Source organism: Macaca nemestrina, chromosome 3 (genome assembly GCF_043159975.1).
Source record: "Macaca nemestrina isolate mMacNem1 chromosome 3, mMacNem.hap1, whole genome shotgun sequence".
NCBI lineage: Eukaryota > Metazoa > Chordata > Mammalia > Primates > Cercopithecidae > Macaca > Macaca nemestrina.
Window position 1 is genome coordinate 13,679,819 of NC_092127.1, and position 24,110 is coordinate 13,703,928.

Sequence of the window (24,110 nt, forward strand, 5' to 3'; positions counted from 1 at the left end):
GGAAAAGAAGGAAGGAGGGAAGGAAGGAGGGGAGGGGAGGGAGGAAAGAGAGAATTACAGTCTTTGTAATTTGAGTGTTTCATTCTTCAATATCCAAAGAGTAAGATAGATTTTGCTCTGGCATAGGAAGATACACTTGTATGAAATACAATTATCACAGCAGCTACTCGAGAACAGCTTTATCTCTAATGTGATTCCTTACTCTTCAGAAGTATTTTCAATAATAGATCTGAGTGAAGCCTCAAGTCAAAATGCTTGGGAATAGGTTCTTGCTTCTGCAATAAGCTCCAGGACTGGCAAAATCTCTTGCTTAATTTGTTTACATTTTGTGACTTCCTTGAATCTGTTACCTTGGCTATTCTGCCCTGCCCTTTTAGTTTCCACAAAGCCCATTGTTTCTGCCTATCTGCTCAGGTTTTTAACCGCCTGCCTTATCCTATCCTCTGTATTTGTCCTCTCCTCATTGTTGTCTCTTGCTTATCATACTTTGAGTTGCAATTATTTATCTAAGTCCTGCCATCAGCTTTTTTTACCCTAGCTTGAACTTTTATCTAATATAGGCCCAACAACTTTACCGACCTTGTCTCTGCTTCAGTGATTCCAGTGTGTCTCCCATAACACAACCTACAGGCCATACCAAGCTCCTAAACTCCATTTCCAGCTACCTGCTGAATCTAGATCTCTCAGCCCTTTACTTGATAATCTAAATATTAACATATTTAAAACCTAATGTATCTCTTTCAAGTAAGGTTTTCCTTTCTACTACCCCAAATATTCTTTCTCTTACATTCTCCATTTCAATGACTATCATTATATTCTAGATAGTAACCTGAGATGAAAATATCAAATCATCTTTGATTATTCCATCAACCTCATCTCCCCCTACTACTACATTTGATCACCAAGTCTTATCAAATCACTTTGAAAAAGTCTATTCAGAAGGGCCTTATCTTCATTACTAATGCCACTACTTTTAATGAAACCCTTCATTGTGCCCTGTACAAACTAAAAAATGCACTGTACTGTTCTGTACTGCCCTGTACTGTTCTCTTCTTTCAATATAATTCCCAAATACATGTTGTCTTTCTATGCTTTCAAGGCTTTTTGCCTGGAAGCTTTTAAATGTTTTGCCCAGGCTGCCCCTTTCACCTTTTCCTGTGAGTAGTGAGCTCTTGCAGATTTTTCAAGACTCAAATTAAGTATCTCTTTCTTTTGAAGACTTTCTCAAATCCTCCAAATCTCTTGTCTGTGCTCCTTCATATCTATATTTGTAGGTATTAGATAGTGATTATTTGTATACATATAAATTTTGAGTTCCCCAAAAGACCAAGCCTTAATCATCTTTGTATAGAAGATGCAAAATGTGTGTTGAGTGAATTGACACATGCAATGCTATAAAAGTTGGTCACCTAGTGATATTTCACGTGAACTGAAGGCATACATTACTGAAACTTGGAAAAGATCTAGGGAAATGTATCTAAGTAAAATGGGATTACTATCCAATTCCTTGTAGGGAAGCAGCTAAACAAAATCACTTAAGAAATTGTTTTTGGTGTTTTAGAGTAACATAAAACTTGAATCAGTAAAAGTACTTTGTAATCATGCCATCACCAAGTGTGTCTTTATTATACTATTATAAATCCAGTGTAAATAAAATACCTTATTCATAGAGCATATAATAGTTCTTATTTCTTATGTCCTGATACTTTTCCATGAGCACCACTTATTATAGCTGCAAGGAATAAGAAAAGCAAGATATTTCACATTGTATAATCTCAGATAAAATGTTACCTTGCATAAAACATATATTTTTTGTTATACTCCAGGTATTTTGATTATATGAGAGTAGGTGGGATCTAGTTCATTTAGTATAAGAATGGTAAATGGGTTTTAACTCTCACCCCTCCCTGGGGTGCAGAGTTGAAACCTTTAGCTGACCTCAGATGGGAAGCATGTCATGATCACTCAGCAGTAACTGAGATACGAAGAAACTTTTGAGGAAATTTATTACACATCTTCGCATCCCTGTATCTATGTCCATGAGTCTAATTGATATTTCATTAAAATCACACATTTAACTTATTTTAGTCAGAAAATTCTTACTGCCTATTAAAATTAGTGATAGAAACAAATGACAAAAATAAAATATTAAATATCACTAATTAAAATAAAATAGAAAATGAAGTAAAGTAGTTTTCATTGTCAGAAAACTTATTGCAGGCATTGAATAGTCAAGCACACAAGTAGTCTGTGATTTCTCCATTTTTTTCACAGATGACTTTTGGCTATTCTGGGTCTTTTGTGGTTCCATATAAATTTCAGGATTATTATTTCCATTTCTGTGAAGAACGTCATTGGTATTTTGATGGGGATTGCACTGAATGTGTAGATTGTTTTGGGTAGTAGAGACATTTTAATAATATTGATTCTTCCAATCCTTGAACACGGAAGATCTTTCCATTTTGTGTCCTCTTCAGTTTCATCAATGTTTTACAGTTTTCATTATAGACTCTTTCAATTCTTTGGTTAAGTTTATTCCCAAGTATTTTATTTTATTTCTAGCTGTTATAAATGGGACTACATTTTTCTTTTTAGACACAGTTTCACTCTGTTACCCAGGCTGGAGTGCAGAGGCACAATCTGGGGTCAGTGCAACCTCCACCTCCCGGGTTCAAGCAATTCTCATGCCTCAACCTCCCAAGTAGCTGGGATCACAGGCATGTGCCACTACACTCGGCTAATTTTTGTATTTTTAGTAGAGATGGCATTTCACCATGTTAGCCAGGCTAGTCTTGAACTCTTGACCTCTAGTGATCCACCCACCTTGGCCTCCCAAAGTGCTGGGATTACAGGCGTGAGCCACCACATCCAGCCTTGATTTCCTTTTCAGATTGTTCACTGTTGGCATATAGAAATGCTGCTTATATTTGTATGTTGATTTTGGATTCTGCAACTTTACTGAATTTATCAGTTCTATTTTTTTTTTTGGTGGAGTCTTTAGGTTTTTGTAAATATAAGATCATATCCTCTGCAAACAAGGATAATTTGATTTCTTTTGTTCCAACTTGGATGCCCTTTATCCCTTTCCCCTGTCTGATTGCTATAGCAGGATTTCCAAAACTATGTTGAATAACAATGGTAAAAATGAGCATCCTTGTCTTGTTCCAGATATTGAGGAAAGGCTTTCAGTTTTTTCCCATTCAGTATGTATATGGCTTTTATTGTGTCATGTTATGTTCCTTCTACACCCAGTTTTTTTAAGGTTTTTATCATGAAGGAGCGCTGAATTTTCCAAATGCTTTTTCGGCATCAGTTGAAACGATCATATGGTTTTTGTACTTCATCCTGTTGACATGATGTATAATTTTATTTGCATATGTTGAACCATACTTGCATCCCCAGGATAAATCCCACTTGGTCTTGATGAATGGTCTTTTTTAAATATGCTGTTGAATTCAGTCTCCTAGTATTTTGTTGAATATTTTTGCATCAATATTCATCAGAAATATTGGCCTTTAATTTTCTTTTTTTGTTGTGTCTTTGTCTAGTTTTGTATTAGGGTAATTCTGGCCTCACAGAATGGGTTTGGAAGTGTTCTTTCCTCCTCTATTTTATAGAATAATTTGAGTAAATTTGGTATTGGATTTTCTTTAAATGTTTGGTAAAATTCAGCAGTAAGGCCATTGTGTTCTGAATTTTTCCTTGATGGGAGACTTTTTATTATCATTTTGATATCATTACTTGCTATTGGTCTATTCAGGTTTTGGATTTCTTCATGGTTCAATCTTTGTAGGTTGTATGTCCATTTCTTCTAGGTTTTCTAATTTATTGGCCTATAATTGCTAATAGTATTTTTAATGAACCTTTGAATTTCTGTAGTATCAGTTGTAATAACTCTTTTTTCATCTCTGAATTTATTTAGGTCTTTTTTTATTGTTAGTCTGGCTTATGGTTTGTTGATTTTATTTATCTTTTCTGAAAACCAACTTATCACTTCATTGATCTTTTGTATTTGTTTCAATTTCTTTTATTTCTGCTCTGATTCATATTACTTCTACTAATTCTGAGTTTGGTTTGCTCTTGCTTTTATAGTTCTTTAAGATGCATCATTAGTTTGTTTACTTCAAGTTTTTCTACTTTTTTGATGTAGGCATTTATTGCTGTAAATGTTTCTCTTAATACTTTTCATATATCCCATAGGTTTTGGTATGTTGTGTTTCCATTTTCATTTGTCTCAAAAAATTTTCAATTTCTTTAATTTATCCATTAACCCACTGGTCATTCAGGAGCATATTGTTTGATATTCATGTGTTTATAGAGTTTCCAAAGTTTTTCTTGTTACTAATTTCTAGTTTTATTCCATTGTGACCAGAAAAGATATTTCATATGATTTCAACTTTTTTGAATTTTTAAAGACATTCTGTGGCCTAACATATGGTCCACCCTTACAAATGATGCATGTGTTGGGGAGAAAAATGTATATTCTGCAGCTGTTGGATAAAATCTTTACTAGGTTGCTGGGCATAGGCCCCCAAATCTGGCCAAAAACTGGCCCCAAATCTGGCCATAAACAAAATCTCTGCAGCACTGTGACATGCTCGTGATGGTCATGATGCCCAGGCTGGAAGGCTGTCAGTTTACCGGAATGAGGGCAAGGAACACCTGGCCCAACCAAGGCGGAAAACCGCTTAAGGCGTTCTTAAACCACAGACAACAGCGTGCACCATCTGTGCCTTATGGACATGCTCCTGCTGCAAATAACTAGCCAGAGCCCATCCCTTTATTTCAGCCCACCCTTTTGTTTCCCATAAGGAATACCTTTAGTTTATCTATAATCTATAGAAACAATGCTTATCACTGGCTTGCTGTCAATAAATATGTGGGTAAATCTCTGTTCAAGGCTCTGAGTTCTGAAGGCTGTGAGACTCCTGATTTTCCACTTCACACTCTATATTTCTGTGTGTGTGTCTTTAATTCCTCTAGCACCACTGGGTTAGGGCCTCCCTGACCGAGCTGGTCTCGGCATTGGGTGATAATGATGTCCTTTCAGTGAGGACCATATGGGCCTATATCTTAATAATAAGGAAGAAATGGAAAGAGACCATTTCTCACAAAGCCTGAGGCTCAACTTAAGTAAATTCATTTAATGACTAAAATAATGTGACCTGCCTGTCTTCACCTGTTTGTCTTGCTACAAGGCTGGGTAATTTATAAAGAAAAGAGGTTTATTTGGCTCATGGTTCTACAGGCTGTACAGGAAGCATGACACCAGAATTTGCATCTGGTTAGGGCCTCAGATTACTTCCACTGATTGCAGAGGGGAAAAGGAGTTGGTGTGTGCAGAGATGATATGGAAAGAGAGAGGGAGCAAGAAAAGGGGAAGGAGATGCCGGGCTTTTTTTTTTTTTTTTTTTTTTAAAAAACAACCAGCTCTAATAGAAACTAATAGAGCAAGAACTTGCTCGTTATTGCAAGGATGACACCAAACAATTCATGAGGGATCTACCTCCATGACCCAAACACCTCATTATACCCTAACTACAACATTGGGGATCAAATTTCAACATGGATTTTCAGGGATAAACATCCAATCTATAGCACTGCCCTACTCTAATACCCCCCATAAGCAAAAGTAGATTCTCTCTGGAAGAAGATAACATTAAATTATCAGCATTTAATAAAATAATGACCAGGCAGGCAAAAATACAGAAATTCCAAGTTATGCTTGTTTCCACTTACATATAAATGGAACACCTTCATTTCCAGGAACAATGGAGAAGGAGTAAAAGCAAACCTCATTTGTTTCAGAGGAGGGATAGAAAACCCTCTTTTCCGACCCTAGGAACCAGGGAAAAATCACCAGTTCTAGGAAAAGGGAAGAAGCAAAAGCTCTCATACCCAAGGGAGCAGGCTGCGAAAAATCTTAGTCCCCAGTTCTGTCCAAAAACAAGGCATAGATCTGCCACTGTTGGAGGAAATGCAAAAAAAGCTCTCTTACTCGACACTCATATACACAACTCTCAACACTCATACATACAAAGCAGAGACTGGCTGCCACAGAAAGGGATTTAGGGGTACAGGAGAGACTCACAAATGTTCGCTAAGAACCAGACTCTCATAAACTGGGGATCAAAATTGTCGTATAATACTACATTAGGGTACTATAAAAGAATTAGAATGAACTATTACAATCAAAAGTCAAACATAAAAGGATACATATTGCATGATTCCATTTATAGTAAGTTAAAATAAGCAAAATTAATTCTATGTTATTAGAAGTTGTGAAAAAGTTTTGGGGGGGAACAGAAATTGTAACTTAAAAGAAGCCCTAAAGGAGATGTCTAGGGAGTTTACAATGTTTATTTTATGCTAATTATGCTGATGAGTACATTTTGCTGCTATAAAACACTAGATTACAATTTCTGCTTTCAGGTATATGATCTAAGCAATTACATACTAAAACTCCACAGTAGTGTTTTCTAATATTAACAAAATTAAAAGGGGAAAAATGCGGAAATTAACTCGTCCACATAGAGATACAGTGTAATTAGATTATATTTTCTAACTTCACTTGGGCAATTTCATTTCTCCTTTCTACTTTTCCATTAGAGTTTGCTGCCCACCAACCCCAACCATCAATATTTCAGCATACATCAACTTAAATCTATCTCTGGGATATAGTACAAATTCTTCTCTAATCCACAAGTATTGTTAGAAGCAGTGTCAGGGACAAGCAGTGTCAGGGACAAGCAGATGAGGAAGGCAGAAACAAAAAATAAATAATCCCCATGATGGGGCAGGAATAAAAACAGAAGTCTTTCTAAATAAACTGAGGATGGATTAGATCAAGGAAATGTGTTTGGGATCCAAAGAAATACCAACAGGAAATGTGATGACTTTGCCATAATTATCTCAGTCTGTTCATGCCACATCTATAGCGGGTCCTCTGAGTCCTTAATTCTTGTTCTTACCACAGAAAATGTGTACTTGAGCAGATCTCCACTATCATGTTCTGAAAGGCCTGAAGAAATCTGCATAGAAAAATGTTTCTGATTCAATATTTCATACTTTGATCAGACATTCCAAGCTCACCCTTATCAACAAGAAAAAACAGTGCAGCTGACAACACTCCAATTATCAGTGATTCCAGTTTGAAATTTTTTTAAAGAGATAGGGTCTCACCATGTTGCCCAGACTGGCCTCAAACTTTTGGGCTCAAGCAATCCTCCCACTTCAGCCATTTAAGTAGCTGGGGTTACAAGCATGCATCACTACCCTCCTGGCTGGGTCTGAAGTTTTTAGTGACAAAGTATACACTATGCTTCTCTTTACCTTAGGTCATACACTATTTTTATGTGCAGTAACACATAAAATAAAGTAAAATAGTTGAAAAATGAAGTATTTTTACCAGATAATTGGAATATATAAAAATAAAGGCTGGGCATGGTGACTCACGTCTGTAATCCCAGCACTTTAAGCCAAGGAGGGCAGATCACTTGAGGCCAGGAGTTTGAAATCAGATTAGCCAACATGGTGAAACCCTGTCTCTACTAAAAATATAAAAACTAGCTGGATGTAGTGGTACACACCTGTAGTCCCAGCTACTCAGAAGGCTGAGGCACAAGAATTGCTTGAACCCGGGAGGTGGAGGTTGCAGTGAGCCAAGATCACGCCACTGCACTCCAGCCTGGGTGACACAGATTCCGTCTCAAAAAAAAAAATTAATTGATTAAAATAAAAATAAAATGAATATACTATACTTTAAAACTGAAAAAAACAATAGCTGAAATTTAGATCTCAATGGATGAATTTATTAGTTGATTGGATACCCCAAAAGTCACTATTAGTGCAGTGGAACATAAATAAATGGTATATGCCAAAATCAATGCATAGAGAAAAAGAGAAACAGAACAAAGCATAAGAGACAGATAAGGTAGGCAGAAAAGTTAAACATGTGTGGAAGAGTAGAATAAGGAGAGGAAAGGAATAATATAGTGGAACCAAAGAGAGAGAAAGAATGAGAAATTTCTGAAACTGATTTTAAAACTAAGATCTCTGAACTACCAAGCTCCAAGGAGGATAAGTTAAAGTGATACCTTATTCATGCACATCACAATAAATGCCAAAAACCACAAAAAGAAAATGTTAAATCTTAAAAATGGTCATGTTACAGCAAAGATCAATAGAAATAATGGAAGTCAGAATGCAATGAAATTACATTTTAAAGTTCTGAGAAAAAGATAACTAACAACTCGGCAAACATAGTATTTAAAAATGGAAGAATATGAACATTTTCATTGTAAGTTTTCATACAAACAAAACCTAGTAAATTCATTGCTAGTAGACCCATTCTAGAAAAAAAAATGTCAGGGCTTTCTTTAGGTAGAAGGAAAAGAAACATGAAAATGTTAGAGATAGTGAAGATCATCAGAAAGGGAAAATATGTAGATAAATATAAATGAATATTAACTATGCAAAATGATCATTGTAATGTCTTATGAAATTTAAAATATTTGTAGCACTAAATTATATGAAAACAGTAACACAAAAGAGAGCAGGATAAATGGAGTTAGTATTAGCATTAAAGAAGAGGTAAAAGTAATCATTTGTATTAAACTATAATGAGTCAAATTTACATGCTGGAATCTCCAGGGTAATTACAAAAAAGGACAGTAAATAAACATACTGTTAGCAAGTTAATTGAAGGAAAGTGTAACTAATTAAAAATTATAAATGAGAAAACAAAAATTATAAATGAGAAAAAGTTTGTATACATAAATAAAACTATAACAGTTATATATTGAATAAGAGAAAATAAAATTACAAATCAAAATAAAATGAGCATCTACATTAAAAAATTCAACTCATTACATGGGACACACTTTAATAAAAGATTACAGAATGGTTGAAAGTCAAAGATCAGAAAATGATAAACTATACAAATATTAACCAAAAGAAAGATCTTACATAAATCAAATATAAAATAGATTTTAAGGCAAGAAATATTACCAAAAAAGAGAGGAACATTGCTTAAAGATAAAGGGGTCAATGAGACTGAAATATATAATAATCCTAAAACTGGTTGCATCCAAATGACATACACAGTTTTCAATTAAATAAAGCAAGAATGACAAAAAAAGAAAGACACAATTAAAGGAAAACTATGTAAATCTATAATCATAATGGGAGATTTTAAGTAATAAATCTCAATAGCTGATAGAATAAATAGATAAAACCCCATAGGATCTGAACAACATACAGAAAAGGACTCAATTGACATATATATGATACTGTACCCAATAAAGATAGACTTCACATTCTTTTCAAATAAACATGGGTGGGCTGCTTATAAAAATAAACCGTGCACAGAGTCATAAAGAAAATTTAACCAAACTTTAAAACACTGAAATCATTCAGAGTGTATTTTTAAATCAGGATAGAATTAAGTCTGAAATCAATAAATAAAACTACAAAATCCACAACTACCTAGAAATTAAAGAATGCATTTCTAAATCTTGGAATCAGAAAAGAAATAAAAAATGGAAGTTAGAAAATACTTAGCACTAAATAGCAAAGTCTAAACAGAAATTTGTGGGTTGCAGCTAGATCAATGCTTAAGTGGGGGAGGATTATAGCATCAATTATATTTTACCTTTTTCTAATAGAAAAGGAGAAGGAAGAAAATTCAAAGATTTAAGTTTCTATCTTTAAAAATTGGAAAAAGAAAAGCAAATCAAGCCCAAAAAAATGTAGAAAAGGAAATCATTCCAAAAACAGGTGAAAGCAATGAAATAGTTCACAAACATACAGTAGAGGTAATCAACTAAACCAAATACTGCTTCCCTTATTGATCAAGAAAAATACAGAAAAAATACAAATATCCATATCAGATCCTTCTCAGGAATAAAAAAAAAAAAAAAAACACTGTAGAACTGTACTGACATAAAAAAAAAGAATATTATATCCACCTTCACACCAACATATTGGATAACTTGGATGAATGCACACATTCTTCAAAAAGAAATACAAGTTACCAAAGTTGATCGAAGAATGAGAAAATCTAATATTTAGCCTGAATATGAATATAAGTCTACATGTAAAACTTTTCCCACACACAATCTTCCCGGCCCAGATCGTTTCACTGGAGAATTATTTAAAATATTTCAAAAAGAAATGTTACAAAAACTCTTTGAGAATATAGTAAAAGAAATCACTTCTCACTTCTTTATATCTTCCCTAAACCTGAAAAAGACGTATAAGAAGGGAACTACAGAGCAATGTCTCTCATAAATTAAACATAAAAATCCTAAACAAAAAAGTAAAGATACATCGAGTTAATGAATTAGAAGATTAAATGTCGTGAAAACGTAAATTCTCTCAAAATTAATCTTCAGATTTAATTCAGTCTTAATAAAAAATCCTAGCAGATTTTTTTGTATGAAAAATGCCAAGTTAATTCTAAAATGCATATGAAAATGTAAATGCCCAAGAATAGCTAAGACAGTCTTGAAAAAGACTGAGGTTTTATACGAACAAGCCTAATGTTTACACTACCCATTATAAAGCTATCTTAATTAAGACAGGGTGGTGGTGATGCAAAGATACACAAACTGACACAAACTGAACAGCATGAGTCCAGGACAGATCTCTTCATATGCCATTAAGTGATTTATGGTGAAGGTGATAATTCAGTGGGGCACAGAATAGACCTTTCAGTAAATGATTCTGCATAATTGAATACCCTCATGGAAATACGGGGGTGTGTGGAGTGTATATACACACACACACACACACACACACACACACACACACACACATATGTATATATATACACACACACATATATGTATGTATATATATATGGATATACCCAGATAAATACAGTATGCTCATACTGTGAGGAAAAGTTTATAATAATGAGAATAAATGAATAAGCAACAACTACATGCAACCCTATGGATGAAACTCACAAATAATTAAAGAAGCCAGATATAAAAATAATACTGTATTCCATGAATACATATATATACATATATATACACACACACACACATATAAAATCTTGACACTAAGCTAACATAATTTTAAAAAGAGAGGGCGATTGTAAAAGTAAATACATAAGGTAAAATATTAAAGCTTTAAAAGAAAACTAATGATAACATCTTATCTTAGGGATAGGAAAAGACTCATTAAATAGGACACAAAAACTGCCAATCACAAGGGAAAACACTGACATATAGGACAATATTATGGTTACAAACTTATTGGTATAATTTGGATGTTTGTCCTCCCTCAAACCTCATGTTGAAATTTGATCACAATGTTGGAGGTGTGATGGATGTAATGGAAAGGTGTTCGTATCATAGGGGCAGTTCTCTTACGAATAGATTAATGTCTTCTCTCAGGAAAAGGGTGAGTTCTCACTCTAGTTCCCAGGAAAGCTGGTTGTTAAAAAGACACTGGCACTCCCAGCTCCTTGCTGCCTTTCTTGCTATGTGTTCTTTGCACACACCAGCTCCCTTTCACCTTCCACCATGAGTGGAGGCAGCCTGAGACCTTAACCAAATGCTCAATCTTGAACTTTTCCAGACATTAGAATCATAAGCTTAATAAATCTGTTCTCTTTATAGATTACTTAGCCTTGGGCATTCCTTTATAGCAACATGAAACAGACTAACACATTTGCATTCATCAAGATAGCATTAAAAGTGTGAAAAGGGAGAAAATGTTTATAGACCTATAAACATTTATAGCATCTATAAACACAGGATACTTACAACCAAGGAAAAACAAAAACAAAAACAAAACAGACTGGCAAACCAATAGAAAAATGTATAAAAGGGAAGATAAATTCAGAACCTGAATCATCCAAATAACTAAGTAGCATATAAAAAGTTGCTCAATATCACTATCATAAGGGAAATACAAAGTAAAACTGCAAAGAGGTACTGCTACACTCCCAACAGAGGGCTAAAATGCACAATAGCAGATTAGCGACAATGCAGAGTAACTGAAACTCATATACTGCTCAGGGGAATGTGTGGAACAACTGCTTTGGACAACTCATTGGCCGAATCCTCTAACGCCAAACAAATACATGCCCTATGACCAGCATTTCCACTCCTAAGTGTATAGCCAACAGCAATGGGTAATGTTCGTTAAAAGACATGTATTAGAATATTCACAGCATTTCTATATATAAAGTATAAACTGCTCAAGTATACTTTAATAGTACAATGACAAATACAATACATTCATACTCTGTGGAAAAGTTTATAATAATGAGAATAAATGAATAAGTAACAACTATATGCAACCCTATGGATGAAATTCACAAATAATGAAAGAAGCCAGATATAAAAATAATACTGTATTCCATAAATACAAAGCACAAAAATGGACAATATTCATCTATTCTGCTAGTGGTATCCTTGGTGGTGGTAGGGAGTGCTGATAATGTTCTATTTATGCTTAAAAACAAAAATAAAAACAACCTAAGGGAAGAATTTCCTCTGGATGATACGTTTGTGTAGTATGAATCATAATCATCATAGTCAATGAACTCTTTTTAATGAATTACTCAGCCTCCATCTCCTGAAAATTTAACCAAAATTTCTAGCCAGAATCCCTAATTGTTCTAGTCTAAACATTAAAAAATCACTTGCATGAGGGTAATATAACAAGTCTAAAATGTCCCACATATGCCACAGTGCCTCATGAATAAAATATTATTAATTTTTAGAGTAAAAATTAGAGTTCTAAGTTAATTGCTATTTAATCTATTTGGGTTTTCTAAGAAAATCTATTGAGCAGTTTCTTAAGTACATTTTATTTCTAAGAAATATAAATACAGTCTTTATTAAAATTCACAGAAAAACATTTTACTCTTTTATGAAAGTGGCTTGATGCAGCAGAAAAAGTATAATAAGCTATTCAAAAGTACCTATATTTTTGAATAAGTCTATATTTCCCTGTCTCAAATTCATCTTCATCTGTGCTATTTCCTAAGACTTACAGTAAATAAATTCAAAATATCCCATGAAAAGCATTTTGTAAAATGTAGATGAATCTAACATTGGAGAAAATAATTTTTAAAATGAAAAGTATGTTACTTAAACACTATATTTCCACAAATTTTCAAAGATAAAAAGCATTAGGATTTATTGTTTGCATTAAGAGAAAAGGCATACCCTTTTCAGTTCACCCTTTTTCTTCCATTTGGAACTTGGAAAGGAAGGCTGACACATTAGCAAATATCTTGGATCGTAAGGACAAGGGTTATACCAAAGAATAGTAGAATGGGAACTGTTAGATGTCTCAATCCTGGAAAACTTGGACTTTTAAGCCACTATAATGTTGCATTTCTCGGTCATGCAGCCAAATCTCAGGTCAACTCTTAGGTTACCTATTTTCAAATCATATTTTACAAAGTGGAATTCTCAATTAGTCAATAATGTCAAGTACTTACAGCTTTCTTAATTTCTCGTCTTTAAATGTGATTACCATGTTTCATCACCCGAGCATACATGGTTATTAAAATTCAGTCACTACTGTCTATAGTAATATTATAAGCAGAATTGGTGTCATTTGCCTTACCAAATGTATTATTTACCTATGTTTTTATCTCATTAATATCACATATTATTTAGTGAAAAAATTAATCCATATATATTTGTTGCATCATTTCATTTCATTCATGTTGGCACATAATATAAATCATGGCCAGGAACTAAAGCCAGTTATTTAAGATACAAAGATAAACAAGAAGTAAACAAAGGAGGAAAAAAAAGCTGCTTCAAGAAACTTACAGCAGAAGAGCTAGACACACAGCAGACATATATGTTGTCTAATCTACCAACAACCATTGTCACTTGTCTCTTTCCCTGCCAACAAAGTCCCACATTCTTTTGGTACAGGTGGAATTACACTGATCTCAGGGAGGAAAGGCTGTTTACCTGTTCCTAGAAGGAGAATGATGATTGGTCTATGCCAGTCATAGTAATTTCATCATCCTTGGACAAGTAGAGGCCTAAGTGTGGGCATCTGATCCAGCTTCAGCTAAGGAGATACAAGTGGAAATCTATGATGTTATTCTCCTGCCCTGCTGACTGGAACACTGATGTGATGCTGTCGCTGCAGCAGCTGTCTTGCGTCCCCGAAGGAAAGGCCAAGAAAACTGCAGAGATGCTGCCGTTCTAACGGTATTGTTGTACCATCTTCAGGCCTCTTGTTATATGAAAAAAAGGAAGTCTGTTTTAGTTGCTGATTTTCTGTTTATTTGCACTCGACTTCATTTCTAATAGACACAAATAAATGTATGAAACAATATGCAACAGTTGGCTATAATACAGAATGAACACATACTTGGAGGAACATAAAGAAAAATGTGCCTATGATCTAGGTGGCCAAGAAGGCTGCATAAAAAAAAAGTTGGGACTGGAACTTTGAGACAGAAATTATTTTTCTCTGCCTAAAGTATAATGGCACATAAAGAGAAGTAGCGGAACACGAGGACGAACAGACAGGCAGAGGCAGAAGGATGGAAAGTCATGTAGATCGTGGTAAGAATTGTGGATTTTACTTTATAGGGGCTGGGGAGTCTTTGAAACATTTTCAACATGCTAATGATATTTTTAAATCACACAAAAATCCCATTTTGTGATTTACTAATATCATCCTGACACTATTTTGAAAAGGCCTCTGGGGGACATGGTGGCAAAACATATGCAAGTAGATGACAAGGACAGGGGTTGAACTAATAAACTAACTGGAAGCAAGGGAGAGGGAGAACTTAAGGAAGATTTGTCGACTTCTGCCTGACTGAATAGCTTAGCCCATTCATTGAGAGAGAGAATTCAGTAGGAGCACCAGGTCTGGGTAAAGCTCTATAAAGAGATATTGAATGCAAAATGTCAGTGCGACATGTAGGTGGAGATTCCTAAAATTAAAATACAGAAGTCTGGATAAGCATTTCATATACAATTTTGAGCAACACCAATGTCTGAGGGATAAGTACAGGAAACAAAAAAGAGGCTGAAAAGACAACTGAGCAGAGGTACAATAAATAAAAATAATATAGAAAATAATATGCTGAATGTCAAAGGAGAACATTCTCAAGCAGGTTAAATATTTCAGACAGGCCAAGTAAAGTTAAGACTGAAGTATCCATCCTGCATTTGAGGATTGAGAAACAGGTTGTTAATTAGCAAAATTAGTAAAACCCCCACTAGTCAAAGATGAGTCCTCATTTTACTTGCTACTTTAGCAGCAGTAGTTGCCACGTTGGACCACAGTTGAATCCACCCTCCTGAAACATCTCTTTCACTTGCCTTTTAGAAAAGTGCTTTCTTTTGGTTCCCCTACTACTTCAGTGCCTTCTCCCCATTCGTTTTTTTTAATCTTTTTGTTTTGATTCCTCATCATCTTTCTGAACTCCAAACTTTAGAACGTCCTAGGGATCAGTCGTTGGATCTCTTCTCCACACTGTTCTCTCGGTGATCCCATCCAGTTTTAGAAATTTAAATACCATATAAATTTACCCCCATGTTTTTATCTTGTGTATAATTCATATTTATAATTTCCTGTTTAACATCCCCACATGGATTTTAAACAGAATCTCACATTTAAGTTATTAAAAAAAAAAAAAAACTTACGATGTTCCCCACAAAATATGCTCCTAGTTATTTTTTTCTAATTCAGTAAATGGCCACCAATTTGACTACAGTAAATAGCTACTGACGACTGCTGCTATGGTTTGACTGCATCCCCTAAATTTCATGTGTTGGAAACTTAATCCCCAATGTGGCAGCACTGAAAGGTGGGGCCTTTAAAAAGTGATTAAATCATGAGGGTTCTGCCCTCATGAACCAATTAATCCATTCATGAATTAATGAATTAGTGGCTCAATGGATTAGTAGGTTATCATGGGAGGGGAAGTGGTGGCTTGTAAGAATATGAAGAGACCTCAACAAGCATGTTAAGCATGTTAGCACACTCACCCCACTCGCCTTGTGATTTCCCGCACTTCCTTTGGACTCTTCAGAGTCCCGACCAGCAGGAAGGCTCTTAGGCTCTTACCAGATGTGGCCTCTTGATCTTGGACTTCTTAGCCTCCATAATGGTAAGAAACAAACTTATTTTTACAAGTTACCCAGTTTCAGGTATTCTTTTGTAAGCAACAGAAAATGGATGAAGACAACTAGGTATAAAGAATAACTGATGTTTCCTTAATTTGATTTAATATGAATCTCCTTCTGGTGATAAAGACATTCCATTTGAGAAATGTATGAGTATGTATGTGTATGTTGACATTTTAGTAAAGACTATGTGTAAATATTTAAAAGCATTAATAGAGACTATTTGCAGTACTGCTAATAAAAAACTGGGTTTTATTTTTCCAATTCTAATACATTTCTTATTAGTTTACATTTCATTACCTACTTACTTATTAAACAGCCCATGACAAAAGGAAATCAGTACATCAAAAAGATATCTCCACTCACATGTTTACTGCAGCACAGCAGCACTATTGCCAAAATATGGGATCAAACTTAAAGTCCATCAACAGATGAATGGATAAAGAAAATGTGGTGTATACACACAATGAAATATTATTCAACCATAAAAAAAAATGCTGCCATTCATGGCAACATAGATAAGCCTGGAAGACATGTTAAGTGAAATAAGCCAAGAACAGAAAGGTAAATAGTGCATGTTCTCACTCTTATGCAGAAGGTAAAAAAGTTGGTATCATACAACTAAAGAGTAGAATGCTGCTTATGAGAAGCCACGAAGAGTAGCAGCATAGGGGAGATAAGAAAAGATGGATTAAATGTACAAAATTACAGCTATATAGAAGGAATACGTTCTAGTGTTCTAAGCACTATAAGAAGACTATAGTTAATGATGATTTATTACATGTTTTCAAATAGCCAGAAGAGAGGACTTTGAATGTTCCCAATACAAGACATGATAAATATTTGCGGTGACAGATATACTATCCTGATTTGATTACTCTATATTGCATATCTCATAAATATGTGCTACATAAGTACATATAACTATGTTTCAATGAACAAAATTAATTAATTAAAAAATGACAAAAAGCCCATGACAAAGATCAAAATATGAGAATTGGAGAAATAAGCAGCAAAATACAATTTTAATTGAAAATTATACTTTTATATTCCAGTTGAGGAATTTTGTTCCCACAAGTTTCAAGATTCAAAGTTCTATTTTGTTTGTAGGTTCAATGTGCCTGAGTCATCTGTGCTATAGAGGCATACAAGTGTTCCAGGTTAAAATAGCATTTCTAGCAGATCCTGACAGAATCTCTTCCCACTTTCCACTTAAACACCATACTGAAGATTTGTTGTTTGCCTCCCCACCACCTCCATTCCCTTCTTTGTGCAATCACTACATTTGTATTTGATGACCCTCTCCTCTGCTTCAGTCCAGGTTTAGGTAAAATTCCAGTCCCTGAACTAGAGCAGGTGATTCCAGTTTATACTCATCATTTCCCTAGCCATTTTAATGGTTCAATGATGGGAAAATAGCTCAAATGTGTTTATTTTTTTTTATAAATGTTTAAACAGATTTATTTCTAATAGCCAAAAACTGAAAACAACCCACTAACCATTAGTAGGCAAAGGAATTTAAAAAAGGACTATATCCATATAATGGAATATTCTGCACCAATAAGAAGGAATGAACTAGTGATACATGCAACAAATGCATAAATATCAAGATAATTATACTGAGAACAATACAGACAAAAAGTATACAATGTATCATTCTATTTATAGAAAGTTCTAGAAAATGCAAACTAATATTTAGTGACTGCAAGCAATCACTGTTTGCCTGGGTCAAATGTGTTTAATCTTGAAATTTAGGACTTTTATGGGCACTACTAGAAAAAGCAGCTTTCTCTTCTGTGGACTAAACCACAGAGAGTCTGAAATCAGAGAGGATATAAGTTATCTCACTGTCATGAGGAGGTATGTAGAATTGCTTGAGGCTACTACCTGGAGCTTGAAAAAAGCCAGTACAGTAGAGAGGGGCTGAGTCACAATGACATCAATTTAACACTGAAGCTAGTTATGAATGATACATACAATCGTCCAACTCTATCCTTAGATTCTTTTTTAGTTACATGAGCTAGTAAAGTGAGTATATTTTCTGTTACCTACAGCTGGAAGAACCCTAATTGGCACTTACCACAGGAAAAATACACCAAAAAACTCACAGTCACACATAAAATAAGGTCTCAGCATCAACGACATTTTAATCTCGGAGGAATTTCCTCTAAACACTAAGGTACTATAATTGGTGTCATAGGTACCACGTGAAAGGAACTATAGTGTCATAGGTGGACCATCCGCAATGCTGCTAGAAATTGTAGAAGCCTTTCTCCCAGGACATACGTATAAATGTACATTGTCATTGCCTCATCAAATGCCCCCAATTTAGAAAAACAAGATCAGTATCAACCAGAAAGTAACAGAGCTATTAAACCATGCATGGCCTCGGAGCTGTAGGACTGTCTTTCTCATTTCCATCATGTACCTTTTCTGTCCTCCTTCACTCAGTCCATGATCCCCGCCCTTATATTTACTCAGTGACCATGGCTCCTAGTTTAAAAAAAAAAAAAAAAATTGGGAGAAAAAGTGAGGTAAGACAATAGTACTACACTCTAAGGAAGTGTAGCTCTTCAGCAACATATTATAAGTGGAAGCAAAAAGTACTTTTATTTTTTTCATGTATTTCCCCATTGATTGAGTCAATGCAGAAAGGAGAAAATTCCATCTCAGGAAAAAAGAATCTACTAGATAATAGAGAGTCTGCTAGACAATGCCTATTAGATTAGGATATTGACATAAGATTTCTATCAATGTTGATATAAGAAGGAGATTTGACATTGATCACATAGTAATATAACTGATCCAGTATCTGAGAAGAAAATGTTTGGGGCCTGCAGAAACCTATACATTCTGTACTTTGGTAATCAACAGCCTATACGGGCCACCTCTCATTCAGGAGTAGGAATGAGCATACTATCAGCTAAGATAAAGAGTCTGCAGGATGAGATGGCTAAAATAATGATTATGAAAATAAAAAAGACAATAGCAGAATAAAAATCTACATTAAAGAACAATAAAGAGCCGAACTGAAATTGCAAAAAAAAAAAATCAATGATTCAGAGAACAAAGTGAAAAAACTCTTCCAAAACACTGGAAAATAGACATTTTCTTTTTAATTTAGAGAGAAATTGAAAGACACAGTACACAAGGAAGGAAACTTCAAACTAAAATATTAAAAATATTTTTAGAAAAAGCTAAAGCACAAGTAAAAAAAACTACAGAAACAAAAACAACAATTTGAGATGTAGCCAAAAAAAAAAAAAAAAACAGCAACAACAAAGACAACTCATTTACTGGGTTTAAAAAAAGACTCTAATTAGGCAGATCAAAAGTGCTTTTGTTTTAAGCAATATACATATTTTGCTTAAATATATAGGTACACATACTTTGCTTAAATATATATATGTATGTATGTATGCATACAGTTAACTATCCATACCTAGGTATATTAAGGCAAATTCAAGGCTAATTTATTTCTTTACACTCTAATGAGCAAATAAGAATTTTGTAAAAATAGTACATACAAGTGGAAAAAAACAGATTGGCATCATTTTTCACCACTGCACAAAATTCCCAATTCAGTGATATAATTACTTTATTAAACTGAAGAACTATTGTGTTCTGGCTTTTTATTTTTTCTCTTTTTTGAGACTGGGTCCTGCTGCATCACTCAGGCTGGGGTGCAGTGTCCCGATCATAGCACACCCTCTCAAACTCCTGAGCTCAAGTGACCTTCTTGCTTCAGCCTCCCGAAATGAGACTACAGCACACACTAACACTTCTGGCTAATTTCTTTTTCTTTTTCTTTTTTTGTAGACATAGGGTGTCGCTATGTTGCCCAAGCTGATCTTGAACTATCCTCAAGTGACCCTCCTGTCTCAGCCTCCCAAAATGCTGATCTCACTCTTCTATAAGTCGCCAAAGTATCATCCATATGTGAAGGGAAAACAAACAGAAAGACATTCTCATACTGGAAAGATTTAGAGGGCAATTTACACATGTATTCTTCTTTAAAAAGTACTTGAAAAAAATTACAGTCTTTTTAAAAATGAATCAAAACAAACAGCTCAAATATGAAAGTCAATGTAATTTTTAAAATGTATTAAGCAAAGAAACTGGAATATGGCTATGAAAATGCAAATAACAAAGTAACGACTGAAAGAGAAGACAGATAACCTAAAATGTTCATTATCAAAACTTTAAAATCATATATTGTTTTCCTAGGTACTAGAGCTGAGGAGAAGAATAGAAGAAAACAAAGATATGGTAAATTTCTCATTTAACAAAGGTAATCAATAGACACAATTTGTTTCCTGATATTTAGGGAAAAATCGACTCACAATGTTAGAAATTGACACAGTCATCTTATAATTAAAAAACACAAAATTACAAAAATTATGAAATGAAATCTTGAATTTTACTATTTTTGTTAAAATATATCATAAAATTGAAAGAAAAAACTGGGAAAATATTAACATATACATAAAACATCTTAATATGAAAAGAGTAGTTATAAATCAATCATTTCATAAAGTCTACACAGTTAATTTAAAAGGCATGTCAGAGTTACATTTCTGCATTTAAAAATTAATATATACATATATACACATACACATTAAAAGCTAAAAGAATATACAGTTCAAGGTAAATATTTGGCTATTTTGAGATGGTAAAATTCGGGGAAGTTTATTATTTCATTGACTTTTTAAACTTTCAGTAATCACTGCACAATTTACTCATTCACTCAATAAATATTTATTGAGCAATAATTATGTGCTAGGCAAGAACTGAAAAAAAAAAAATTAAAAAAAATCCTGCATGCTCAGAGCTTTTATTCTTGTAGCAGGGAATCACAAAATTAGCACGAGGGCTCGTGTATTTAATCCCAGGCTTGGGGAGGATAAGGTCGGAGAATCACTTGAGGCCAGGAGTTCAAGCCCAGCCTGGGCAACACAGCAAGAACCTATATCTACAAAAACACAAAAATTAGCCAGGCGTGGTGCGTGCACCTCTAGTCCCAGCTACTCAGGAGGCTGAGGTGTGAGGACCACGTGAGCCCAGGAAATCGAGGCTGCAGTGAGCTATGATCATGCCACTGCACTCTAGCCTGGATGACAAAGTGAGACTCTGTCGTTAAAAAAAAAAAAAGGAAATCAGCAAAATGAATAATTATACATATATATAAATATATATGTATATATGTAATATATATCACAATTATCTTGAGTTATACACATATACACACACACACACATATATATACACACATACATCTCTCAAGATAATTTGTGGAATAGAGAAAAATAAAAATAATGGAGCGAAAAGGGAAAAGGAGTTCTGGAGACAGAGCTCATATTGTAATTTTTTTAAAAGATAGCATAGGAAGACCTCAAAGGTGATACCGAGCAGACATTTCAAGGAAAGCAAAATATAAAGACATCCGGTGAAAAAAAGCTTGCTAAAAAGAGGGAGCACAAAAATAAAGACTCTGAGATGTGTTTCTGGGAATTTCTGAGAAATCGTAAAAAAAATCAATAAAAGTACCTAAAAATGTCTATTCAAAGGTCAGAGTTATACCAGGATGCAGAGATTCAAGGTAGTTTTGTTAAACTCACTTTTATACACTTCTGAATTGTGTAATTTTTCTGTAATGGAAATGTATTGCCTTTATTACTAAAAAATAAAACCCTAAAAACATGTTGTTGAAATATCAGTGTTTAAAATGTAAATATACTATATGCTCAGAGCTATGCAAAAAATATGTCTTCTCATATAATCCATAGGTGCTTACTCTTTGGAAAACATCTGGAAAATGCAGAAAACTGAAAGGAATTTTTAAAAAATCATCCATTGGCCCACTAACTTGAACTCTTCTTGTCTGAATCCATAATTCTAAATGAGCATTATTATCATTGTGATATATAGCATCATACATTATTAAGGATAAATAGGATTTCAAAAGTCTCTTAATCAGTGTATCTCAAAGTGTGGTTCTCAAGTATTTCGCATCAGAATTGACTCAGACACTTGCTAAAAATGCAGAATTGTGAATCACATCCCAACTCTTATAAATGAGAACCTTGGAGTGGAGCTTTTCAATATCACTCTTAGACAATTTAAGTACACAGTAAGGCTTAAGAACTACTGGCCTAGTTCAATGACTATAAAGATGAGTTGGCAGAAAAACTGCCTCTGGTATCTTCTACTGACTGAAATTAATCTCTTAAATGTCTAGTTTACCTTTTACATGCTTGAGTTTGCCTGAGCATTTCTGAGTTAACCTTTTACATGCTTGGCAGGCAGTGTTATCTAAGCATTCCCAATATATGTCAAATCATGATGTTCTTAAAAGCTTAGAAGACAAAATAGGTCACAAGTACAGTATTAGCCTACATTAAAATCCTGGATTAGGTAGCAAGTAGAGAAGAATAAGGTCATTATGGCAGTTCTAGTTTGGGCTCACAAAATGACCACTACACCAGTATGAATTCCATCTTGGTCAACAAAACACAGGAGTTATATGTAAGACCAAACACTGAACATCAAAAGAGCAAGACACTGATCCAAAGATATGGAAAGATGAATGGAGTTACCTTTATTATCTATTTCCATATACTTATTTTTATACTTTCCTCCATTTTAGCCATGAAAATGAAAATTACATGGATTTGAATCCTGGAACTAGACTTACCCAGATGCTTAGAGGATTACAGAAGCTTTTGTGCTGCAACATGGAAATAATTTTTGATTTGATCAAAGAAGTAATCCACCTCTACTTCAACAGGCTCATTCATATACTTTCAATGTGACCATTCTGAGAGAGTTATCCAAAGAATAATAGAAAAGGGAGAGGCCGGGCGTGGTGGCTCATGCCTGTAATCCCAGCACTTTGGGAGGCCAAGGCGGGCCGAGGTCAGAAGTTCGAGACCACTCTGACCAACATGGTGAAACTCCGTCTCTACTAAAAATACAAAAAGTATCCAGGCATAATGGCGTGCGCCTGTAATCACAGGTACTTGGGAGGCTGAGGCTGGAGAATTGCTTGAATCCGGGAGGCGGAGGTAGCAATGAGCCTAGATCGTGCCATTGCACTCTAGTCTGGGCGACAGAGTGAGACTCTGTCTCCAAAAAAAAAAAAGAAAAAGAGAGAGAGAAAAGAAAAGGGAGAAATCACATATTTTCAAGTATAAACTCGGAATTTTTGAAGTAAATATTCCATTCAGAGAACACTATGAAAGGAAATAAGTAAATATTTGTCATAGAAAAGATACAAGATTATTTCTTCAATAGGGCGTGGCAAGAAAGTATACTCCTATTTTTATAAATAGAATCACTGCTCATTAAAAAAAAACAAAAGACTTCAGGACCTCTGCCATAAATTGCTATGTAATCCCCAGGACCCCCGCTCCTCTTCTAATTAACCTGGTTTGTGAGTTGGGTTTTGCATGTTGAGTTTTTGAAGCAGGATGAGCCTTCATGCTTCTCTGTCTATCAAACTTAGGATTCCCCATATGGCAGAAAGTCACTTAATACTGGCATATTCATGTTCTGGGAAAAGGTGTTAAAAATTATTTTGGCAAGTCAATTTGGGAAAACCAGGAAAGAAAATCAAATGGACACTTAGAAGTTTGAATATCAAAACAAACAAACAAACAAACAAAAACAGGGCCAGGCACAGAACCTCATGCAGACCAAGTTGGGTGGATCGTTTGAGCCCAGGAGTTCCAGACCAGCCTGGGCAACATAGTGAGATACCTTCTCTACAAAAATTAAAAAAAAAAAAAAAAAATTAGCCAGGAGTGGTGGCACGTGCCTGTAGTCCCAACTACTCAGAAGGCTGATATGGGGGGATTGATTGAGCCTGGGAGTTCGAGGCTGTAGTGAGCCATGATCGCACCACTGCACTCCAGCAGGAGACCCTGTCTCAGAAGAAAAAAGAAAAGAAAAAAGAAGTGAAAAAAAATGGGAAAA

General features: G+C 34.6%; 1 protein-coding gene across 6 annotated transcripts in view; it reads right to left on the bottom strand.

Annotated features, from left to right (window-relative positions):
• Positions 1–24,110, bottom strand: part of LOC105466756 (WD repeat domain 17) — a 116,309-nt gene that overhangs the window by 86,406 nt on the left and 5,793 nt on the right. For 2 of the 6 annotated variants that reach the window (XM_071092810.1, XM_071092814.1), the window contains exon 2: positions 13,956–14,226. The exons of the other annotated variants lie outside the window; for them this stretch is intronic. The gene's annotated coding sequence lies outside the window, so the exon portion shown is untranslated. The remainder of the gene's footprint in view (positions 1–13,955; positions 14,227–24,110) is intronic. 6 annotated transcript variants of the gene reach the window in all.